At 33.9% G+C, this 25,291-nt stretch overlaps 1 protein-coding gene across 1 annotated transcript in view; it reads right to left on the reverse strand.

Annotated features, from left to right (window-relative positions):
* Positions 1–25,291, reverse strand: part of LOC144451098 (voltage-gated potassium channel subunit beta-2-like) — a 144,654-nt gene that overhangs the window by 11,814 nt on the left and 107,549 nt on the right. The gene's annotated exons all lie outside the window — the stretch shown is intronic.

Genomic DNA, 25,291 nt, shown 5'->3' on the forward strand with positions numbered 1-25,291 from the left:
TATAAAATCTATGTGCTCAGTGAAAAACAGGTCAATAAAACACTATTTAGTATTCAGTACACATCTAGGGACATATTTACTACAGAGAAAATATTTTATCACCAGACAGTGTTTACGACCAGTCAGGAACTGTCATAAACAGATGTATTTACAGCTATTATTTCAAAACGCGGTCTTGTAAATTATACAACTGGTGATATACATTGTATACTTTCAGTGGATGTTCTATGTTGTAAACTCTTTATGATGAAATTAAAGCATAGGATGAAATATTTTGTTGCAGTCGGGTAATATACACACTATAACATTCATCTAAAATACCATATGAACATGCCTATAAAAACACTGAGAGGCAGGAGTTACTTTGGAGCGGTAAATTGGCAACGGATGCAACACTTCGATCTGTCCACTACAGGCCTTTCTTGCACATATTATTTCACCAGTTTGAGAGAAAGACATTAAGGCCGAATAATTAAATCATTGCATGATCAAGTCAGTCGTAGACAGATCGAAACGACGCATTTGTTTCCAATTTACCTTTCCAAAGTAACTATATTGTACTGTCGTATTGATTCTTGGACCAATATATTCTCCACTGTGACATAGGATTCCACTTTACCCTTGCATATGTTACATCAAAATATACGGTGCATTGAAAGTATACATTTTAAGATTTCGCCATACAGTATTTATTGTCTTTCCATGACTATTTTCTGCACCCATATGCAGGTTAACAATTAATAAAATGGACTTAGATACCCATCATCATACATCACCGCCCTATACGCAGAGTCTTATCAGCCAACACCGAAAATTATTTTTCGTTACGTCAGCAAGGAAAAACTGGCTTGCGAGAATGTTTATACTGTATGGATGCCTGTGTCGTTACTTTTACAATTATGTAAATCTGTGTTTTAAATCAGTCCAACATACATTACTTGGTTATTCAAGTCACACTTACTCCACAAATCTAATTTCTTTCTAAGAGATGTTTACTTAAAGTCTACAGAATTACATTCTATCAATGTCAAAGACAGTCAACATCATGTCCAAATTCAATTTATAAACAAGTCTTGAAAATCCTCCAATTTAGGTCCTGAATTCTCCTAAGGAGAAACTGCTGGAGTGTAATTTAGACACATAGCTGTTGATTTCCTAAGGATTGTATTGATCCACATGGAGTGGTAAAGGCATTGTAAATATAATGATCACTTTGTCTGTAATATAACAGAACCCCATGACATACGAGTGCAAGTGTGGCATACTTAAGGTATTTGCACGAGTGCTTGCAGTGTTCTCTGCACCCGCACTTTCATAAGCGTAGTGAGTGGAATTGAAGCAGAAAACACTGCAAACACTTGTGCAAAAATACCCCCCCCCCCCTCCCCGAGTATGCACACTGGCACTCATGTGGCATTGGGTTCTGTTATTATTACATGCATATATGTTGATCCAAAACAACAAATTTCCGTCAAAATGACACTATGCAATCACACGCTTTCATGTAGAAGAAATGATCGCATCCTCATTTGCATGCAGGTGTGCAATAAAAATGTTTTGGGTATTGCACTGCAGTGCAAATACCACTAATATGTGTGTGTGTGTGTGTGCACCAGTGCATGTCATCTCTGGTACATATATAATAATATGTGTTATACTTCTTACAAAAGTGCCTTTGAGAAGTAATGAAAGTATTATGCATACATGTAGAAAAAGGTAAATTGGAACCTTCTTCCATTACCCAGATCTTACATTAAAATGTCAAAATCTAAAATCCAGTGCCTGGGAGGTTAATATGATTGCAATGAATGTCTCTGATGTGGAAAATAACTCTCTGCAATAGATGTTATACTGCTTATAGAAGTGCCGAACAAGCCTTAAATTAGAATGGCAGTATTATGCATTCATACTATCATAGCTAAAGGTATCTTGGCTTCTTAGCATTACTCATGATCAGTTCTTACATTCAAACCTCAAAATCAAGATCCAGTGCCTGGAAGGTAATATTTTGCTTATTCATACAAATTTCTCTTGTTACTTGAATCTCAATGATAACTTGTAATTTGATTTCCAAAACCTTCACTTGGGATCTGATGTGAGTAATTGCATAAAAGAGAAGAGCAAAACTACACCTATGGTGTTCTGTACATATGTACATGTACATGTAACAGTCACAGCCCTCGACATTGTAGCTGGGTCAGTGAATACATAATCACATTGCAGTCATGTCATGTAATGTTATACCTTGAACACTACTTTACAAAGAGATCCATACAAGACTGATATCAGATATACATTATTTGGAAATTGAGTCAAGAATTTAGTAAAATGTGTACGATCCTGTCCTGAAAAAGATAACTGAGATATTTCTTAATACTCACTCCTGAACTCAAATTTCCAATTAAAATTTGAGACCCTAAGTCTGTTGATTGTCACAGCATTTTTTGGTGAGGATTGTCAGATCAAAAACCCAATGTCATTTTAATAGAAGTTGAACTGATTGCATGTTATAGCCTTTGTCATTTTAATCTTCAAAGTTGGTGAATAATTTGAACACTGTGTTATTTCTCATACCAGTGTCTTGAATCAACAAATAAACTTATACTGAAGACATACTGTTTCAACAGTCACAGCTCCAGGTATTGTGGAAATTATGTTTCTAAATATATTACACTGAGATTTTACCTTTGATTAGTCTCAAAATGATAGAAAAATAGACCTTCTTATAAGTAATCATTGTACATGAAGTAAACTATGGAGGGGGACATCAAATTTGGTGTACAACATGAAATTGCTAAATGTCAAATTGGCTTTGGTAGAATAGTATGTATACTGTTCTCAGAGTTGACCTGTTATGAGTTTATATTAACCATTTGTAAGTATTTAACATTACCAAATAATGATTGTAACTGGTCACCTACTCTTTACTTCACTTTCACAACATTGTCCCCCCCCCCCCCCCCCCCTCCCAAATCTATCAAGTACATTCTGTGCACAGGTTTACAATGGCACATGCTGAGTTTAAAGCAATTTGACTCGAGCGAAAATAAAACCCAATTAAACTTTACGATGTTAATGAAGATGTATGCTTTCGATGGAACTAACAATCATATTCTGGCATTGTTAGCACACTTGATAGCATAACAACAGTTCCTTGACATTTTAGTATTAAGTAAAATAAATCATGTCACCAAGTCATTATTATTTGCATTCCTAAATACCAGATTTGATTTCTATCAATAGCAAGTGATAATTAAGCATGCTTTAGTAATTTAAATACAACAGGTATCTCTTAATATACAGCAAGAATTACACCCTGAAATATTTAAACTCAGTTTTGTCTCTTTTAAATAAAGAGTTTCAACTAGCTGTTCAATCTGAGGCTATAAATTAACATCTGATCCATTACCTTTTACAAAGTGTAACACTATAAAATAAGACTAAATTTAAGACTCTCGTTTATTGCGATGGCTAGATCTAAAAGGGCAGTAACTACTAACTTAGTATATATAGATGTCATGCTCTACTTGTGTGTAGCTATTTGTGTATCTCTTCATTCTACCTCACCATTCCGTAGTTACAAATGTACTATGGAAATTGTGAGACAGCGCTGATCTACCCACAAATCAATGCGTTATTAGAACCACAAGTCAACAATACATAATTCTCAGTCTACCAAAATTTGTCATTTGCGTGGTGTAAGTGTACACACAGAGCTAAAGATAAGCCTATTACACTGTAGCACACACAACAACTTGTGACGATCAGAAAATGAACGGGCTCGAGTTTAAATCACTGTGAAAGATGTTGCTCGACATCAATGGCGCCATCTTAGATTATAACACTAGCAGTTAATGCTATCTCATGTATTTCATGCTCTACTTGGTGTATGTCTCCGTTAGTTATGATATTATACTTTAAATCGTCCTTGACCACACAAGTTTGTGTAGGCATATATGGATACCATTACATCCTAAATCTTTCCCGACTCTCGATATATTTGATAGTCAAATTGCTGCTTCATAAATCACACAATGTTAGGGACAAACTCTTTCTTTGACAGCTTGGAAGAAGAATTTTTTCACAGAGGGTACAATTATCAGCATGATTTCAACTCATGTCTCAAATATAACAGGACTATAAATGGGGAATAATTTGAATACTAGTAGTAAATACCTGGGTATATCATAAAACCTTGTCTGGGCCAATGCACTAGGCTATTAGATTGGGCTATTAGAGCTGGGCCCTTCTTAGAAAATGAAAGCCGAATAGTCAATAAAATGTCTACTAGCCCAGCCCATTTCATTTACGAGAAGAAAGTTTTAATTTTACTTATACTACAATGAATTTCACTTCTAAAGGTATGGCAAATTTCTGCTTCATAAATCACACAACGTTAGGGAACAGACTCTTACTTTGATTATCACATTACAGCTTGGAAGAAGGATTTTTGTCAGAGGGGTAGAATTGTCAACACGATTTCAATTCATGTCAGATTACATTTCTAATTTGTTGGATGAAGTTACATTATTTTAACCTTCAAATTACATAACTACCATTTTAATTTATATTTTGAGTAAAGTAGAACCAGTAATGTAGACATAGGTTGTCGTGATGTAGGACGATCAGGGTATATAATCCATATTTGCAGTTCAAAGACAATAACTTGGTTTGGGCATGGTATAATGTTTTATATATCTTTGGTGAAGATGTACTGACTTGGTCAACATATAACTATATTCATATGAATAAGATCATGATGCAGATACACGATAGAAACATATTATAGTACATATACTCCTGAACACTTTCTCTGATCAACTGTGGAAAAATATGAGTAACATAAGGGGGCCATTTTACTGGCAAGTCACAAAATCCTCACATCGTGAGCATTTCCATGTGAATGAAGAAACATTGTAAGAACTAATATAAGTATATCTATACAAAAATGTATGTCTGTTCAAGCTGAAGTTATGAAAAATTGAGAAAAAATAGATTGGTGTTTTTGAATGAATCATATTTGAGGACCCATACAAACTATGATGTAAATACGTGTTTGTTTGTTATTTCTACATTCAATCTGTGATTTCTTTGAATTTCTATAAGTAATGCATGATAATGTCAGCAAGTAAATTGCCTGCAACTTTTTTTTCCCTGATGATGATAAATTAGTTTCATTTCAACAAGAAATTAAACAGAACTACAACACACCATATATGTATGTTCATAATTAAAGATAATCTTGATGCATAGTTGCTATTCTTCTCACGTCATTTACATGTCAGTAAAAATGAAACATGACAGTCCAGTCAAAGGTCAGACTAATTTACACTGATCAAAAGAGAACCAATCAATGCAGCACTGGTAACCATGATTTGTAATTGCACAGAGAAAATGAACTTGTATTTAATTGAAGTCATCTCTGTCTCCTGCGTTGAATCTCCCCACAAATTAGAAAGGAATCGTACCAATCACTCTGTCAAACAGTAATGGAAGCCTTAATAGGACTCATCAATCTCCTTCACGTTTTAATCATAGCAATTTCATGTCATACAGCTATGGATAGTCCACTATTTCAATTTTCCTTTACTTGACTTCTCAATGTGCATCTTGTAATTTCCGTTTACTGGATCGTAATGCTAAGGCCTTTGACTAATAAATCATGCTGTAGGAAAATGTGAAATAAATTATTGACGTAATTTTACTTCAACATGCGTCTGAAAACACCACTTATAAATTAAATGAAGCACTATAAATAATTCAACTACATTACTCCTGCAGGAGTTTGTCATCTTTCCCATGATAACAGGATTTTATAGAGCCTACAAGTTCTTTCTACCGGTGAACATTTCAGCTAGATTTGATAAAAATGGTTTAAATCTCCAAAAATTAGAACAGTTACTTTTTTAGTTGTCACTAAATGATCATTTTACAATCTTCCAAGCCTGTCCTAACCCCAAGAATAGTCTTCCAACAGAAATCGGGAAGATATATATGGCAGACATATTGTTTTCAAACTGTGCCCCTTATCGGAACTGGAAGTCACTGCAAGTAGATGTAAAAGAGCTTCAAATCTGGAAATTTGTTAGAGTTCACTAATAAAAATATATGAAGAATTTGAAGGGATGGTGAGGGGATACTTTCAGCTCCATTAAGTAGACTGAACAATTATGCTTGGTGTTTGACATATTGCAGAAACTTTTTTGATTGTTTGATTGATCAATCAATCAATTGATTGATAATCTGTTACATGAACATCATATAATGTATTAGTCCTATAGTTAGTTTCCACAAAATGTCCTTCCCTGCATCACCTGTACGTGAAGAGGTGACCAGATCTACAAACCTTGAATATGCAATGATTCTGAACATTATTTTACTGTTGACGTGGTAACATTTACTTGTCCACATATACATACTAAGATCTAGCTAAAACTGTATGGTGAGAGCAAGTCAAAATCTCCATCATCGTGTTATCCATTTCCTTATCATTGTTATCTTGAAAAAAGTCTCCCCTAGAGGCAGAGCGATATACAACATTTTCAACGACACTTTTACAACAGTAAATAATTAAACATAGCTTTTAAACCAGCAAACCTATTTAAAAAAGCCCTAAAGTTTAAAATTCCAAATTAGACATAGTAGTTATTTATTAATATGCCCCTAAATTTCCAACTTTCAAATTAGACATTCTGTTTATTTATTAATGTATCAATCTATATATTAATGTTTTTGAGTGACAATTTGCCATTCCTTGTTTCCCTGAGAAGCACTTCTGAAATCTCGTAAACACTGCACTGATAGACCAGGTAATATTTGTTCACCAATTTATCGAGGGACAGAGTGATATTTAAATTGATGGAACACTTCTCTGAAAGAGACTATGCAATTGGCTAAGGCTGGAACATTAGTGATTGAGGTCCAATGAAAGTTTCTTCGAGGTGGTCTACAAGTTGTCAACGGATAAATGTAGATAAATGGACAGGCATTCCTGTAGATAATGGTTCGGTTGATGACAGAGTCTTAATCTGATAAAACCCTGGTTGGGGACTTAAATCATGTAGTTTATGTTATTACTGCTTGTGAATAAATGTCATTTCTTAAATACACCAAATGAAGAAATATATTTGACTGTCATAACATTGCATGTACAAAATTTATCCATGGCCAGGGCAAAACTATTAATACAACTTACACTCTGTTGAACATTTCTAGACAAAGTGATGGTAATATACTCTTTTTATATACTGCATAATTTTAAAAAACATGTACAAAGTATTGGCCCAGCCCTTCCCCAGGTTTTGTGTTTCGATGTGTCATATGCAACATTTTAAACATTCTTAGCACTGTAACTAATTTTAATTCACAATTATGTAGACCAAGTGTTTACTTTTTACTGTAATGTTTTATTCTTTTGACCAAAGTCTATGTTTGTATTATTTTAATTTATTCAATAATATCGCTTTGTTTATTTGTTTTTTATATATTAAATGTTTGTTGATTTTGTATGTTTCAAAGCAGACATTTCAGTCCCTCCCTGTGAGAGTAATAAAATATATTGTATTGTATCGTATTACATCGTATTGTATTGTATTGTGGTTTGTTCCTTGACTTTTAAAAATAACAAAAGAACTTTGTATATTGGGGTTAAAGTTTTTAAAGAAATCAACAATCTTTCATTTTCTCACAGACTTAAGTATTCAGCAGCCATTTTGGATTCTAAAATGGGAAAATTTATTGCAATTTTGACCTCTACAAAAATATACATAGGATTCCTAAAAAAAATGTCTTGACTATTAATAAGTACGAGTCTTCTCATGCAAAATAACAGTAAAAGTTTAAGACTTTATATGTAAGATATATATTACATATAAAGCACAGTAAATATGTAGCCATTTTGGATTCTAAACCTCTATTAAAAATTTACAAGTGATTCCAATTTTTTTGCTTGAATTTTAGGAGGTTAGAGTTTTCTCGAGCGTAGTAACAGTAGAAATCCAAAACATTTATATCTAAGATATATTAAGCACAGTAAGTAGATAAATTGTACGGTACATGAACCTAAATTCCATGGCTATAGTCCAGCTATTCCTCATATTTTACTAGCTACTGTACACTGCATTAGATTCTCATACAGCCTCATTTATCATTCTTACATGTTTAGCAGTACAAACTGCATCAGATTCTAATCCATACCTCATATATTCACAGAAGTTCAATTAGTGAGAGATTTTGTGCTGTATAAAAGGAGATGTGAATCTTCAATGATTTATAGACACGGTTGAACTAATTCCCAAGAGAGAAGCAGTGAAGTGTTACTAACCAGTAAAAACCAAGACAACAGCACTAGTCATTAAGCATACCTTGAAACACTTTATCTAAGTTAAACTCTTTGACAGAGGTCATACAGTGTGTTTCACTGCCGATGAGATTAAACCCTTAATGTATGTGATTAGTACATTTACAGGAGATTATTGTGAAAACCAAGGTATAACTGATGGGCTCTGAATTAAGCATTGCCAGTGATACTCACTCTAAGTGGATCTATACATGATTAAGGTCAGACTTGTAGCCCAAGTTTGAGATATGTATGTATGAGTCTATGACTACTGTTTTATCAATTTGGCAAACAGTCCACACTGGTATAAAATTAAAGTCAGTATGCACCCCTTGCACATGTACAAAGACAAGCCTGTATGCATATTCATAACACAGAATGTAGTACACAGACACATTATCATAGACACTGTCACACAAATACAAACCTACACAAATGATGCATCCAGAATTAACATAAACACATACACACACATACTGTAAATGCACATATTAGCATGCATATAAATGTACACTGTGTTGCATGATGCACATGTATACCATAGTGTGTTGATGTATACCATACTGTGTGCACATACACATATTAACACACAAAATACACAAGTCACCTATGACATATACATGACATACACATATCTAGGTATTGTCTGTTTTATATACATGTAATCACATTCAAACATTAATTCAGGACACAAGTGTGTCCATGGCAACACTTGTACAGTTACACAATATCACCGAGCAAATTCGAAGTCATTTACTTCTGCCTTTTTGTATTGATTCACCCTAATATAGTACCGAAATCAAACACGGAGAAAATTGCACAATTACGGCTGCTTACAGCTAAGTAAAGATTTTCAATGCATGTATCATGGCATGTAATTATGACTGACAGGTAAGTTTATTACACAGTGCTGCTACTTCAACCAAACAGTAAGATGTACATGTATCTGAGCAATCCAATATTCACCTTCTGAACCTTATTTTATATCTAGCCATTGAGTGTATATGTATGACAGCTGAAAGAGTTTTATGAATGCCCTTTTTCATTCTCAACCAATTTGGGATTTGGCCAACCTTTAATACCTTGAAAACACTAGAGATTCTCAATAATATTATAGGGGTGAATGCAGGTCATAGGTGAGGATGCAAATACTACTACTTGTAAATGGCTTTCCCAAGTCAGGCAATCTATCTTCTGTTGAATTCAAATAACATGGACTGTTGTTGGATTTAGAATAGTCACAATCCTACTATATGTATGCTAATTATAAGTACATGCAATAGCATTTTCCTTCATGCTGGAGGGTCAAAATAGAACAAGAAGGTCTACTTTTATGGATGCCTGGAGTCAATTAATGCATTTTGTCCTGTGAAATGGAAACTGTAGCATTGACTGACCAAGACATTGAATGATTATTATATTTAATTTTAATGCTGTGCCCAATGTGATTAAAATCCGATGTAGACGTACCACGGCACAATTTTCTTTTGACTGTTACATTTACTGTCGTTTGTTCTTTTGTGAGTGCTTGTTACACACATCTGACACAATACCATAAGTTTTCCTGAACACAATCTCATACTTATGAGTAGCCAAGATGAGTTGAAATAGATACAATATATACACAAGTGACAATGCATGTGTACTCTCTAAACCAATTTGAAGTGCCACTGATGGACACAATTTCTAGTGACGCACCAAAATTTGGTGTTCCACTATCTCTTATTATGTGGTGACTCACAAGAAATGCCAGTTTTATCATTTTGACCCACAACAACAAAATTTGGCTATCATTAGAGGGTACACTGTGTGTACTAATGATATTTGTACTGCAGAATAAAATCGAAAACATCATTGTGGATATTACCTATATACAGGCAAATGAGCATTAGATCATTCCATGTGCAAAAAGTAAAATAAATCACTTAATATATCATGAAATTTCCTGTTTTGGTTATACATTATAATCATAACAGAACTCCATGGCGAAGGAATTTCAATGTGGGTATATTTGCATTCGTGCTGGCAGTGTCTCCTGTTGCACTTTCACTTGCAAAGTTCATAAAAATACAAACACGCACTGCCGGAGAGAACACTGTAATCACTCATGCAAATACCCTGAGTATGCCATACTTCTATTCATGTGCCATAGGGTTCTCTTATATTATAATTTCACATTGGAAGGAATATGACATTTTGCTATATGTTTTTCACTTGTACAAGGATCATAATGCTATAAGTTGTGATCAAATCCTTGTGGATTTGTTTATTGACTGCAATCATTTTTTGAGAGATCTTTTTAAAGGCAAACTTTTATAGATGTTTTTTGCAAACTCGTATAAACGACATACAAAAAGATGAGAAGAAACCATGCATTCTGTCAACATTATGGGCTATACGATAGACTCAGTAGTGAACATGTAACCAATGTATGCTACTCTGTAAAATAAAACAGAGGTCAGAAGGATTATGTTTTGCCTGTGGAAATACTGAATACACTGAAAATAATGCATTCAAAAGGGGCAGTGGACAGGGTAAAAATCAAGCTAGCTCTGACTTCTACTTTGATTTACACCTTTTTGTGTCCATGTTTCTCTGACCCAATACAAACCCTACATTTTGTATATTTTAAGAATCTGACAACTTTTATTTTTCAGTCAACACTGCTATGGCCAAATCAGAACACTATCACAACATCTCTGATGGTAAGATGGCAAACCACAAGTGAAAATTTAGGAAATATTTATCCTGTATTATCTGTTATTCCCGACTTTTAATAAACCGAGTTATAATATCCTCCTGACTTTGTCATTTCTAAGGCACCCAGACTGTTTAAAGCGTGGTTATGAATTGAAAGCATCAATAACATGTAAACATAGTTTTTCTTCTTTTTCTTTAACCAATTTACCGATCATTTTCAGGAGTTTCATGAGAAACACAGAAATAAATGTGGTGACCATTAATACTTGGATTACCATTCCTAACAAAATTTAGGGAATAACACAAACATGTACACCACAGCATATGCATCACCCAGAATTTGCTTTTTCTGTAACCGAGCTCTCAAACCTTACGCTAATCACACATAGCCGAATGGCCTACAGATTCTATTTGAATGGCCTTAAAGTTTATAAACAGGATATTTTGAAACACAAAACGTCACTTTTTAATAGAAGGACTGACTGTAGAGTGATAATCACAGCTTTTAATGGCAGACTTACACAGTTTCAAGCATACACTGCACTATTAGGTGAATGGCCCTATGAATCTGAGACATTAATGCTTTGAAACCTTATACGACAATGTAATTGCATATTTCTAAAGTGAAGTATTAAGACTAGAAGAAAGCCTTAGGAGTGAACATAGGAAAGCTTACTATAAACAAGCCAAGTTCCCATGGAAAGCTATAGACAAAACAAGCATAGAAAACAAACTGTAGACAAGCTCAGTTTCTATGAAAAGCTTACTATAAAGACAAGCCCAGTGTCTATTGAAAGATTCCTGTAGGCAAGCTCTTTTCATGTATACATTGATAACCAAAACCTATTTTGGACATTAAGCAAAATATAAGATACTTATTACCTGGGGGTGTTCAAAGATGGTACGTACCTAACTTAAAAAGGTGTCATAAAAAGGTGTCATCTGGTTTTATCAAATGCATCTTTCTCAGAAAGCTTAGCAGTTGTGTGTCATTTCAAAATGCCAAGTCTGCTTAACAAGGATTACATTTTATGTATGAACATATGGGTGACATATTAAAGGTGTCTGGGATCCTAATACAAATTTCACACACTCAGGAAGATAATGTGGGCTGGGTGAATAGAATTCAGAACCATTGCAGTCTAGTTCTTATATTTATAATCATAGAGATCTTGTGTGCAGGATGAATAGAACTTGGAAACACTGTAGTCTAGATGTTGCAGTGTGAGCAGGATGAATAGAACTTGGAAACACTGTAGTCTAGTTGTTGCATCCATAGAGCATATTGTGGCCAGGATGAATAGAACTCAGAAACATCACAATCTAGTTGTTGCACAGTCTGGGCAGGATGAATAGAACTCAGAAACATTACAGTCTAGTATGTTTTTATAATCACAGAAATAGTGTGTGCAGGATGATTAGAACTTAGAAACATTGCAGTCTACATGTTGCACAGTGTGGGCAGGATGAATAGAACTTAGAAACACTGTAATCTAGTTGTTGCATTCATAGAGCATATTGTGGCCAGGATGAATATAACTCAAAAACATCGCAATCTAGTTGTTGCACAGTCTGGGCAGGATGAATAGAACTCAGAAACATTGCAGTCTAGTATGTTTTTATAATCACAGAAACAGTGTGTGCAGGATGGTTAGAAATTAGAAACATTGCAGTCTACATGTTGCACAGTGTGGGCAGGATGAATAGAACTTGGAAACACTGTAATCTAGTTGTTGCAATCATATAGCATAGTGTGGGCAGGATGAATAGAACTTGGAAACACTGTAGTCTAGTTGTTGCAATCATATAGCATAGTGTGGACAGGATGAATAGAACTTGGAAACACTGTAATCTAGTTGTTGCAATCATATAGCATAGTGTGGGCAGGATGAATAGAACTTGGAAACACTGTAGTCTAGCTGTTGCAATCATATAGCATAGTGTGGGCAGGATGAATAGAACTTGGAAACACTGTAGTCTAGCTGTTGCAATCATATAGCATAGTGTGGACAGGATGAATAGAACTTGGAAACACTGTAGTCTAGCTGTTGCAATCATATAGCATAGTGTGGGCAGGATGAATAGAACTTGGAAACACTGTAATCTAGTTGTTGCAATCATATATCATAGTGTGGGCAGGATGAATAGAACTTGGAAACACATAGTCTTGTTTGTTACAACCATATAGATAGTGTGGGCAGGATAACTAGACCTCAGAAATACAGGAGTCTTAATGTTTCACCTGAGGTCTAACACTGTATTTTGCCGACACAAACACGGTTTCATCTAAGGAATACTAATCAAAACATAAATCATATTGAGCCTGGGGTTTTCATGAGTAATGTGTGTATCTTATACAATACAAATGAAACTCAATGATAGTTATAAATACACATGAAATATCATACCTACATGACCTGTACATGAGGGTGTATACCTTTATGGCAATGAATTTTGGAAAAATGTCGGGCTAGAGACATTAATGTAAAGAGTTTAGAAATCACATTATATTATATACGACAATGTGTGTTTAAGTCATTTGCTCTGCTGTGTTCGAAATATGAGTCAAAACGTTTTAAATTGCCATTTTGCTTTCTTCCGATTTTTGTTGGACATTACCGGTGCTGGTATAATTATTAGCGACTCATAGTGACAAAGCCCCTTAGATCACTTGTATTTTCCTTGACTGTACAAAGAAAATATTGGGGAATAACATCTAATTATTCATTAGAATGGACAGACATTTTACCTCTATTAAACAATGTACATGTACACAGTGTTTTTGCTAAGGTTTGGGAACCCTGGTAACAGAAAGGGGATAGAATCTACCATACTTTTGTGTGGGAACCCCAGTAGATTATACCTGCTTACCACCCTTAACAAAAACAATGTATACATGTATATCTACTAAATAATGGGCTGAGCTGTCTAGGGATATACAGGATACCACAACTTCCCTTGTGCTCTTGTCTCTAAGCCTGATGACAGCATTCAATAACAAAGAGCTGACTAAATAAAATAAATTAGGTGGCATGCCAACATAATCAAAGTATAGCAGCATTGATAATGGCACATTCAATATTTACACAACAAGTAGAATCAGAATTTGGATTTACTACAATCATTTCAAAGCTTTCTGAAACAGTCATTCTAACAAACCTGTGCATTTTGAGGATATTTCTGCCATTACTTCAAAGAGACCATCAATTTGTGGTTTGACAGTTCTTGATAATTAGGTTGGCATTTTCCTTTATGTATTTACACACGATTTATCTTATGGTGTGATGCTGACATTATAAATAAACAAAATTAGATTACAAATTACAGGTATGTATACATGTACATGTACTTAGATGAAATTTTACATTTACTATTTACTCAATTCATTATCCATCAATTTTCAGTAAATACTGAATAAATAAATCTGTCTGGTTTGATCTTTTCAAGGTCTGTAGATTGTTGTAAATGGTTTTGCCATTGTACTTGGTTATATCATTGCTATTGTTATGATGCTTTAGCCTTTAAATGGATATTTGCAATAAATAAATTTATCGAATATTGAATTTAAGAAAGCATTAGGATCACACTTCCTACTGTTAAATCCTCTATTTGTTTGGGGGGGGATATTTGTTTCCACCCAAAAAACTACAAGTTGGGAAAAACAGGAATAAATACTTTATTTTTAAATACATTCCACCGACGAGGAAAATTCAAACACTTCACTGAAATTTGTAAAATGAAATTTTAAGAATTGGATCTGCTGACTTTAGTCACAGAACCTACACCCATCGTCAATATTCAATGTCATGCAGGCACTTTCACTCTACAGCCTGGCTGCATCTGAAAAAACCCATACTTGAGCTATAGAGGTCATCTTATTTTGTTAATTTGAGTCTATCTCTACATATTCGTCATTTTACAAGAATAGTATAAAAGTGAGAACATACTCAAGTAAACATAAACAAGCAATCTTGACTCGGAGAAGTCACCTTTCCTGATAAATGCATGTGTAGGTTTGGTTGTACATGTATTCATTAAACAAATGTCAGATTTTATACGTCATAACCTGTTGAAATCGATACCAAAGTTTCTGAAAAAACTTTCAAGTAATTAGCTTTATCTACATGTACAAGCAGCACACCATGATACTGTATAAATGAGCTTGCTGTGATAATGTATAGGGTAGACACTAATGGACTTTGTGGATGATAGGCAACCTACATGTACATTCCTGTCTAACTGTACTATACTTGATGAGTAGGGAGATTTTCAATCGTAGAGGAAATTAAAATGCTGAGCATGTCGAAGGCTTCTTCATTAGCAGAGACAGGCTTTATTGATAAGTTTGAGCTGACAATGAAATGCGCTGAAGAGATTCTTGGGTTTGGCAGGGCACTGTATGTCACGAGATTAATTTAGATGGTTCTGACGAGTTGTAGATAACAAGACTCACTATATATAGCTCCAAGGTAATTGCACATGTAAAGGAAAATACTGAGTCATGTTAGCTCAACAGAAATAATTCTACATAAGATGTGCATGTCTGACGGTTTAATAAGACTTTGTTTCTAGCTTGATAAAAATCTGAGTGAAAATCAACTTGCTTGATATGAATGATAGGAAGACTGAACTGAGCACGTAGTCATACATCACAGGGGTGAACAAATCCACTGGTCCTGGGTCCAAGACTAGCGATTTTTTTGGGCGGACCACACAAATTTACCTTGTCTGGTCCGTCAGACCAGTACCTTACTGTTAATGACTATATTAAAAAGTCCTTTGAATACACAGATTAATAGGTAAGATTTAATGTTTCACATTAGCGTGACCTGGGACCACTAATTCTTTCAGCAGGACCACTAGATTTTTTTAAGGCACTGGTCCGGGGACCACCAGTTCACAAAATGATTTGTTCATCCCTGCATCAAGAAGCCAATAATCACAGAAACTAGACAAAGTCTAAGGCAATGCTGGAGTTTTCTTGTCTTTGGACAGACTAATAGCAAACTCTGTACACCTACATGTATATGCTATGAAGATTTAGATAAACTCAACATATTACAATTATGCTCCATACATCATGAGAGGTGAGATCTCCCATGAGCATGACTCACACTGTCCTTGTTTACATTTGTATGCTTCACAAAATTTGTAAAGACAATGTATGCTTACATCTATGCAGCTTACTAAGGAACAGAGTCTGGAAAAAAGGCATCCAATTTCTTACATGTCAAGGATTTTGAGAATTGAACTATTAAAATGACTGGAAGTATTAGGTTTCACATTTGACATTTTTCATTTCATTTTTAGCCAAGATATTAAAAAATGTCACTTGCAATGTGTAACACTATACAGGTTTCTATGACATGGCATTTCATTGAGATTACATCCAATTTTGTATGTTAACAGTTTAGATAATACATGTAAACCTGGTGCTCAGTATGACACAACAGGAAGTAAAGCTGCTATACTATACACAAACCAAGGTGAACAAAAAAATACAGAATATACCCTGGTCATTCTATGTCACGACAACGCGTATCTACATATATATGTCACTGCTTCTGCTGTACTTGACATACGAGTCAAAACATTCAAAATTGCCATTACTTTCCCTGATTTTCTTTGATATTACTGGCACTGGTATAATGACAGTATTCTCCAATATTTTTCTTCATTCTGCCAGAAAATACTCATGACCTAGGGGTTTCGTTACTATGAGTCGCCAGACAAAGCCCCCTTAGGTCACTCGCATTTTCTATGGCTGAAGTAAATGCAGAAAAAATATTGTGGAGTACATCTAAATGTTTACTGTCAGAAATACAAAATGATTATATATTTGTGCTAGATTTACAATAAAATATGTAAACAAGAATTACGTTATTAAGTGAAATGAAATTGAAATTTCACGTACCACAGAAAACCTGTACAGTGAGGAAGTGATTTTCTACATGTATGCTTTAAACGAACATCAATAGTTATTACAATACAATGTATAACATGACAATTTACATAATCTGTCCAAGAGCAATGAATGTGAAGACATACTTTACATATGATGTAGTGTCAAGACGTAGGTTCAAATGAAGAATTTGCAGTAGCATACTTTAGATTGGATATATATTTCAAACATACTGTATGTATTATGTATATGTAAGTTCTAAATGGCTGTGCCCATTAAACATATGACATACATGTATTAAATTTCCATGTATATATTTGATAATTAAGTCAAGATTTGCTGCCAACAACTGCAGCATGCAGCACACCCCTTGAAACTATATGTACATAATTAATGTTAATACTTTCAAATATTCTTTGTCACATTCTTGCTATAAAACAAATTAAATCTATAACTTGAATCAACAGTACGTAGTCCTTAGCAACATGAAGTGAATTGTAATTTCATATTTGATGGTTGAGATGAGTTTGCATGCCCACTACATTGAGTTGGGGCATTCTTGAACCAACATAATCTAATGTTTACTGTCATCTCTACATGCCTCATAATGACTGTAAACATTACTTAATGAATACAGTACATAGTCATTAAATTCTTTGTAATCAAATACAAATGTCTACAGCTCAGTTGCATGTCTATGTGAAGCCAATTCTTATTTCAGAAATGATAGTATGCATGGAGATAAGTTTGGCTACCTGCAGTGCATGGTTCTTGAAACTGCAATCATCTGGAAGGTATCAATAGCTTCAAATTACTGGGTAAAAGGTTCATTCTGTGCATTTAATAGACAGGTTGATTCCTTTCAAGGAATATTACCACGAAAGTAGACTTGGGGTCTTAGGGTCAACTAGAAAGATTGACAGTGGAAAAATGACAAAAGCATGTTAAGGAGATAGTTGGAACATTAATACATGCACTTTGTTGCCTTGTATCACAAGTTATTTTTTAAAACTTAAAGTAACATGACAGGCAGGACTTACATTGAAGAGTCAAATGGAAATTGAATATCAGAGATTGCAATTTACAGATTGACATGTACTTTTACAATTACTATTTCATTGCAGACAGATGGCTCTTACAAGAAAATTGCACTCCAAAATTTAGTTTCTGTCAGGATTTTAGATACAGAGGTCAACCAACACATTGTAATTGACGTCTAGAAACTGTCAAATGCTCTGAAAGTATACAATAATACAGTTACTGTCACACTCTATAGCCTGTTTCCATTCAGATAAAATATTGTGAAAGGAAATAAGTATTACGGTATCAAGACTTAGGACCAAGAGGTCATTCAGATAAAAGATAAACTGCTAGAAAATGACAGCATGCATTTGAAGCAGACAGCTGTAACTTTTAGTGCACAGAACTCGCACTGTAATAGCCATAAAAGATACACTGTATTGATAATTTCCAAGTCTACTGTACTTTTTAGAACACTGGCAGTATGAATAGCTTGAGTTATCATATAAGCATTATGGAAGATGGGATTGAGATCTCATCTGATTTTGTTTTATTAAATTTTGTTTGCCTAGTATTGTGAAATATAATCACTCTCAGACATATCTCAGTATACTGTAGCTGCTACAATCCAATCACAATGTCTGCACAATAGTTGACGATTGTCAGGGGAAACTCTCATAAAGACAACCTACATTTCTTTGTGAATTTCCATGAAATCAGTACTGACACTATATAACCTTTCGTATCCTGACATTCACAGTAGGGAATATATTTAGACATAATAAAATCCACTCACGTAGGGGACATGCACAGTCCTATGCTTACAATAATACCATGGCTTAGGGCTTATTACATAAAACCTTCATCTAGTACATGGAGTTTTCACTTATTACATGCAAATTATAATTTATGTTTGTTTACTCAGTTTACCAACTAAAACATGATGTTTTGTATGCATTACCTTGATCTGCTTGGAAGGTAAATTGTCTCCTAGGGCCATGCATAGTAAGATGCAGTTTCACTATTTATCATATAAATCACATATATAACTGCCATGCCTTACAACATGTGTACATTAATTTGCTAAACCAGTCTCAGAATAGAGTTTGCAGTATTAATTGAGCACAAAAAAGGTTGAATTTTTGACTACATGTAGTAGCAAACTTTCCCATGGAAACTAGATTTGGATCAAATGTATTAAACAAAAGTGACTGTACATTAGTATTCAGACATGTAATTGAGTACAAAAGCAACTAGATCGACAGGATTCATACATACATGTACGCTAACCTGTCTACATAACAAACTATTTTTCACTTCACATCTCACTAATGACTTTTAATACTATCAGCATCAAACCGTTAATTTAGCCACACCCTTATGACCATCACCAACATGCCTGGTTGTAGACGTTTGTACAATATTATTAGCCATATATCTAGTACATGCAAATTATGTCGATCTAAACTCTGGTGTTCATCTGGGAAATGAGAGCACATTTACATATTAAGTACTTCATTTGAACATAGTCAAATAGTCAGACATAGATGTAGCATTATCATAAACAACCAATCAGTTTGAGTGCATACTTTCAAACTGCAATATTGTGTTCATACTGATAGTTTTACAAGTGGTATAATGAGAAGTGAAGTAAAATCACAGATTGCGATGTACATTTACTAGAGTGTGATATCAGTGGTATTTGATGTGATTATACAATTTAGACATCATGGTAGAAACTGTAAATGTAGCTTTTTATAAAATAAGTCACCATGGAAATAGAACAATTCAGAACAAAATATATGTATTACAGATTGAAGTTTCACTTTGTTGTTCACATGTGCTTTATAGTTTGCCCATGTGTAGGATTTTTGTACATAAATAAATTTCAAATAGAGTCAAGAACCGTATACAGTAACACGCTCGATAAGGTAATTAACATACTCGATAAGGGAATTAACATACCCGATAAGGGAATTAACATACCTGATAAGGTAACATACCTGATAAATAATAAAATACTGAGACCATCCGATTGTTTTTTTTTCTCCAGATAAACCACATGACCTATCAATAGTACATGTATCATTTGAAAGGTCTTTTGATGGACAAACAAAATGGAACAGCCATTTCTATATAAACTATGGAATTGGGACACAGATTTACAGCTTGGCACTCTCTCTACACATCCACTTACGAATACATGAAGTATCACTTGAAACTGCACGAATATATCATTTCATACCAAAAGGAAGTATGAATATTGCAATTTATTGATGAAACATTATATTACTATTTTCAAGTTTCAAATATACTAGTAGATAACGTTCATGTATTTAGGACAGTCACGCACTATCAAAGATTGTTATTGAATTCCCCTTGGGCTATAGAATCCTTTCAATCACCTTGACTACATAGTAAAGAGGAAAACTGTGATAAGTTATCTACAATCCACAAAAGCTTCATTTTAGGATCATTTCTGCTTGACTAATATCATCTAATAGGAAGTCACTTCAATTTGCAAATCCTCGTCAATAACTTGAACACTTCTGTTTTCTACTAGAGCAACATCAATTTCAATCAACAGAAATTTCAGTTCTTTTAAAGTGTTTTCATGTCTTATATGTTATAGTTATGCTGCATACTACTTTGGCAATTGAGGTCTCGTTTTCACTAAGATAGACACAAGCTATTTGTGTGTTTATTTTAGTAAACCAAGACCTCGATTGCCAGAGTAGTATATCAACATGTCACAACAATAGTTTGTGTCTATCTTAGCAAACCAAGACCTTGGCTGCCAGAGTAGTATATCAATATGTCACAACAATACTTTAGTTTGTGTCTAGCTTAGTAAATTGAGACCTCAATTGCCAGAGTAGTATTCTTCTGAACAGGATGTTCCAGCATTGAGACTTAGGTTTTTTGATGCTGATTGCCATAATAGCAAACTTTAAGATGGAAGACTTGTAAAGCACAAAGCAATATGTACCGACTTTGAAATCACCATGAAAGTACAAGTATATAAAGACTCAGACACAAACCACTGATGTTATTACATCCCTACATAATTATTTTCATCATTCTTATGGTCCCAATGTAAAACACGATCAGACTAATAGAATTATAACCAGTTACTAAAACTGTTTAACAAATTTACCATTACTAGCATCTGTCAAGATGTGAGTGATTACTAATCATACTATGCCCTATTTGCTATTGGCGTAAACACAGTTGGAAGTCTGTTGGTTGAATCTTGGCATTAGGAATGACAGCATGGTCATGAAAGTCAATGAATACCAAAGTCTTTGGGCTAGACACACTGAACCTTACCCTCTTGTTCTTAGATTTAAGATAATGAAATTCAGTCTGATCAAGGTAAACTGATGTCCAATTAGCCTGGAATACTGCTGTTTGGAGACATTTCCCATATCACGCCTGGTATTTCACTAACAACACATTTCTTCAATGAAGCTTGGTCAGAAAACAGACACAAATTCTTATTGGGTTTTTAATTCTTCCCATTAGGCCTTAAAAAAATAACTGTTTGGTTCCGTTACCAACCCCACCTAGCTTTTCACTGCTGACCTAATTTTTTTTTCACATATTCGAGAAACAAATAATAAAATTACAAAAATTGTGAAGTCTCACAAGAAATACTGGAATTGGGAACTGATATCAACTTAAAAAGACAAAATAAAACTGTTCTTCCAATCTGTAATGGCTGTACATATGATAGGAAGAAATTAACAACACAAAGACCATTGGTATAACAATGAAAAACCTGAACTAGACACTCACACAGAAAAAAAAAAAAATAAAAAAAAAAAAAAAAAATCTACCTACCCTACCTATTCTAAAATTGGGTGTAATCGGAACCACAATTTTTTATTAGTCTTATGAGATGATGTCAATAGTGTTATCACATGATAAGACCAACTCAGATGGTTGAGCTTTACCATGTAAATATATTAATTACCATATTCAATTGCTGCAGGAAATCATAATCTAATTTTAGGTTTGAATAAACAGCCACTAGTGAAATGCATGGCATGGTGAGAGCCAAAATTCCTCATATGACACGATACTAGGCTATAGTCGGTACAATGATGTACAACCTCTGCATGTGATTCTCTATAGATTACTGCAGATGATTTACAATAATTTTTATAAATTCAAACTTTTCATGGTGAACATTGTACAAGTAAACATGGAGGTGTATAATGTTTCTTCCACCATATTAACGAATTTTGAATTCAAAACATTGGTGATTTTAATAATGTTTTGGACTGTATACTACAACTTTTGCACTTTATCATCTCAAGGCGGTAGATTACCTTTCTATATTTAAGCAAATTCACTCATTTTTTGAGGTATACAAATTATCCATCTCCTTATTGGGAAAACTAGTGGTTTTAACAACACCAAACACCAGACACTTTGATATGGTTTGGACAATATTGTTACAGACACCTGCCAATTACAAGGATTTTGCTGTACATGTACGGTATACAGAGTCAAATGAAAAGTAAACAGACTCGTTGGATATAGATTGACAGCTGTGTAACAAAAGCATGACAGTGTATACAGACAGTAAATTACAAGGCAGTTTCCTGTTGACTCATGTTGAAAACAGTTTTGTCATAGATATGTCTGACTATGAAAGAATTATATGAAATTTGCTTCACAATTTGAATATGATACTTAAACTCACGACTAGAAAGCTTTGAACAGCTGTATTAGATTTCCCTTTTCCTGTTTTCTTTAAGATTTCACTAGTTTTGCTGTAAGATAATTCTGTGTGTGTTTGTGTGTGGGTGGGTGTGAGAGAGTACTCATGTGTGTATGATTGTATATTTGTGTGTGCATGCATGTATGTCTGCATGTATGTCTGTATGTCTGTATGTATGTATGTATGTATGTATGTATGTATGTATGTATGTATGTATGTACTATGTATGTATGTACTATGTATGTATGTATGTGCATGTGTGTATGCACATGTGTATGCGTGTGTGTGTGCATGTTGCTAGATTTCATGGTCCCATAGATACTTCTCATGCCATTTTGATTGTTCACAATTTGTCATCTGTTGCAACGCAACATTTTACACTTACGACAGAAGTAAACATTTCCCTACCCAGCACTTTGCCTTTAGTCAATACCAGTTGTTCTGTTACAAGTTATTGCTTTACTTCCATGTTACTTGAGACTTGCAAACATTGCGATTATCAAATAATGTGGAAGTAGTGATGACAGAAGAGAGAGAACAAGATTGAGTGGTCACAAATCTTCAGTTCAAATAAAAGAAGAACCATGGGTATCCAGTACACAAGTAGTCAAAGATTCAAGTTGGCTGTTGAATGTGTAAAGGATGAGGAATATTTGACTTGGCAAACTCATACTGACTGAAAACTGGGCTGGGGATATTCTCGTAAGCCAGAGCACATATTTCTGCTATTAAAGTAACGAAATATGAAGTACCTTTCGGTGGCTACATTTCGGATGGTGCAGGCATGTCATAAAGCAAACTGTGGTTTCAATTTTGGGCTAGGAATGTAAACAAATATGAACACATACATATATCTGAAAGCCATAAAGAGCATACTCAAGTTTGTGTAACTATTCTATATCATCTATTTCATCACTCCGTAATGAATACTTAATTTACCTCATTAATGCCAAGTAACAAGTTGAAATCAATGCAACTTAACAATGCTAATTTCAATATGTGAAAGAGCCAATTTTTGATGATCAGGGTATTTTGTAAGGGTTTGTTATACAGGCAATCTTATGGCACTAATAGCATTTTGTAATTTGTTGCCGACAGATGTCACATCAGAGTATTACACTAATTAGAAGGATTGAACCATTTTTATACGCCATTAATTTTACATGCATGGTTACTGTAATTGCTACTTACAAAATATTTAACCACGGTACAAGCAGGATAGCCTTACATTTTCATTTCATTTCATTTCATTTTCAATTTACTTCATTCATCTAGTCTTGATTTTACATAACTTTATACAAAACAAAACAAATTTTAAAAAAATCAAAAGAAAATAACTAAAAAGAAAACATGCAGAAAAGTGCACACTTGATCTTAATCTTAATGTGCATCAATCGTAACATATAAGCTTTGTTTACGTCAAGAGAATTTGAAATTGATACGTAACCTACATTACTGTTGACGTCATGCAGCATATTAAGTAATCAAATAACAAGAGGACGGCTAGATCCAATTTATTTTATCAAATCTGTCTACTCTTCTGCCTCTTTATCTATGTACCATACCACTCAATTGTTGCTCACACATTTCAAGTCTTTCAAGGAGAAATGAGAAACTCACTAAAACTTATTGAACGAGAGGTGCATACAAATCTATGCATATTTGAACCATACCAAAATATCATCTTATCCAGAGTTTTTCAAGGCTTCTTCTACAATATCAATAATATGAAGTTATCGACATCTCTTGCCACTACTCCATAATTTTGAACAATTTCAAATGTATATTGATAAAATTATTAGGTTATTTCATAGTTGTGGTATACATTACCAGCTTGCAAACATCAACTCTTACCAAGTTCAAATCATTCTCAGATTCTGCCTACATGTTCATACTTTCATTTCCCATATTTTCTCTAAAATGTTTTGTCAAACTAATTACTATAATTATAGAATAATTCAGTGTCCCAAACAAATTACTTTCAATTTGCATATTTATGACATCATCCTAGATGTATGCAAACAATTTGCATATTCATGATATCACCTTAGATTAAGCTAAAATTTGAATAAATTATGACATTATAAGTTCTTAGAAGTTAGATCAGAGCTAACAATCTGCATATTCACAATATTATCTTAGATCAGAAAACGAATCATCTTATAAGTTATAAAAGAACTACTTGTACATAGCATACTTGATAATCTTAGTCCAAAACTCACAATTTACATATTCACGACATCATCTTAGATCAAAACTCACAATTTGTGTATTCATGACATCATACCAGTATTACTTAGTATGACTTGTCAGTCACTACAAACACACTGGTTCAATACTAATAGGTACTTAGTACAGGATAAAACATTGATGTTATAAGAGGTGGACACTACTATGAAGCCAAGCTTTTAAATATCTCAGAAACTGACAAGATAATGGAATGGTATAATTTAATAAAACGTTGAAAATTGTGATGGCTGACAGGTTTGAACATTAGCTCTGCTGATTACACTCAGTAATTTCATATGGATGTATGAATCAAGTGAGTTGACATGTAACGTTCCAATAGACATAGTTTTTTGTTAAAGTACTGTAGTTACCA

Source organism: Glandiceps talaboti, chromosome 21, assembly GCF_964340395.1.
Source record: "Glandiceps talaboti chromosome 21, keGlaTala1.1, whole genome shotgun sequence".
In the NCBI taxonomy this organism is placed as follows: Eukaryota; Metazoa; Hemichordata; class Enteropneusta; family Spengelidae; genus Glandiceps; species Glandiceps talaboti.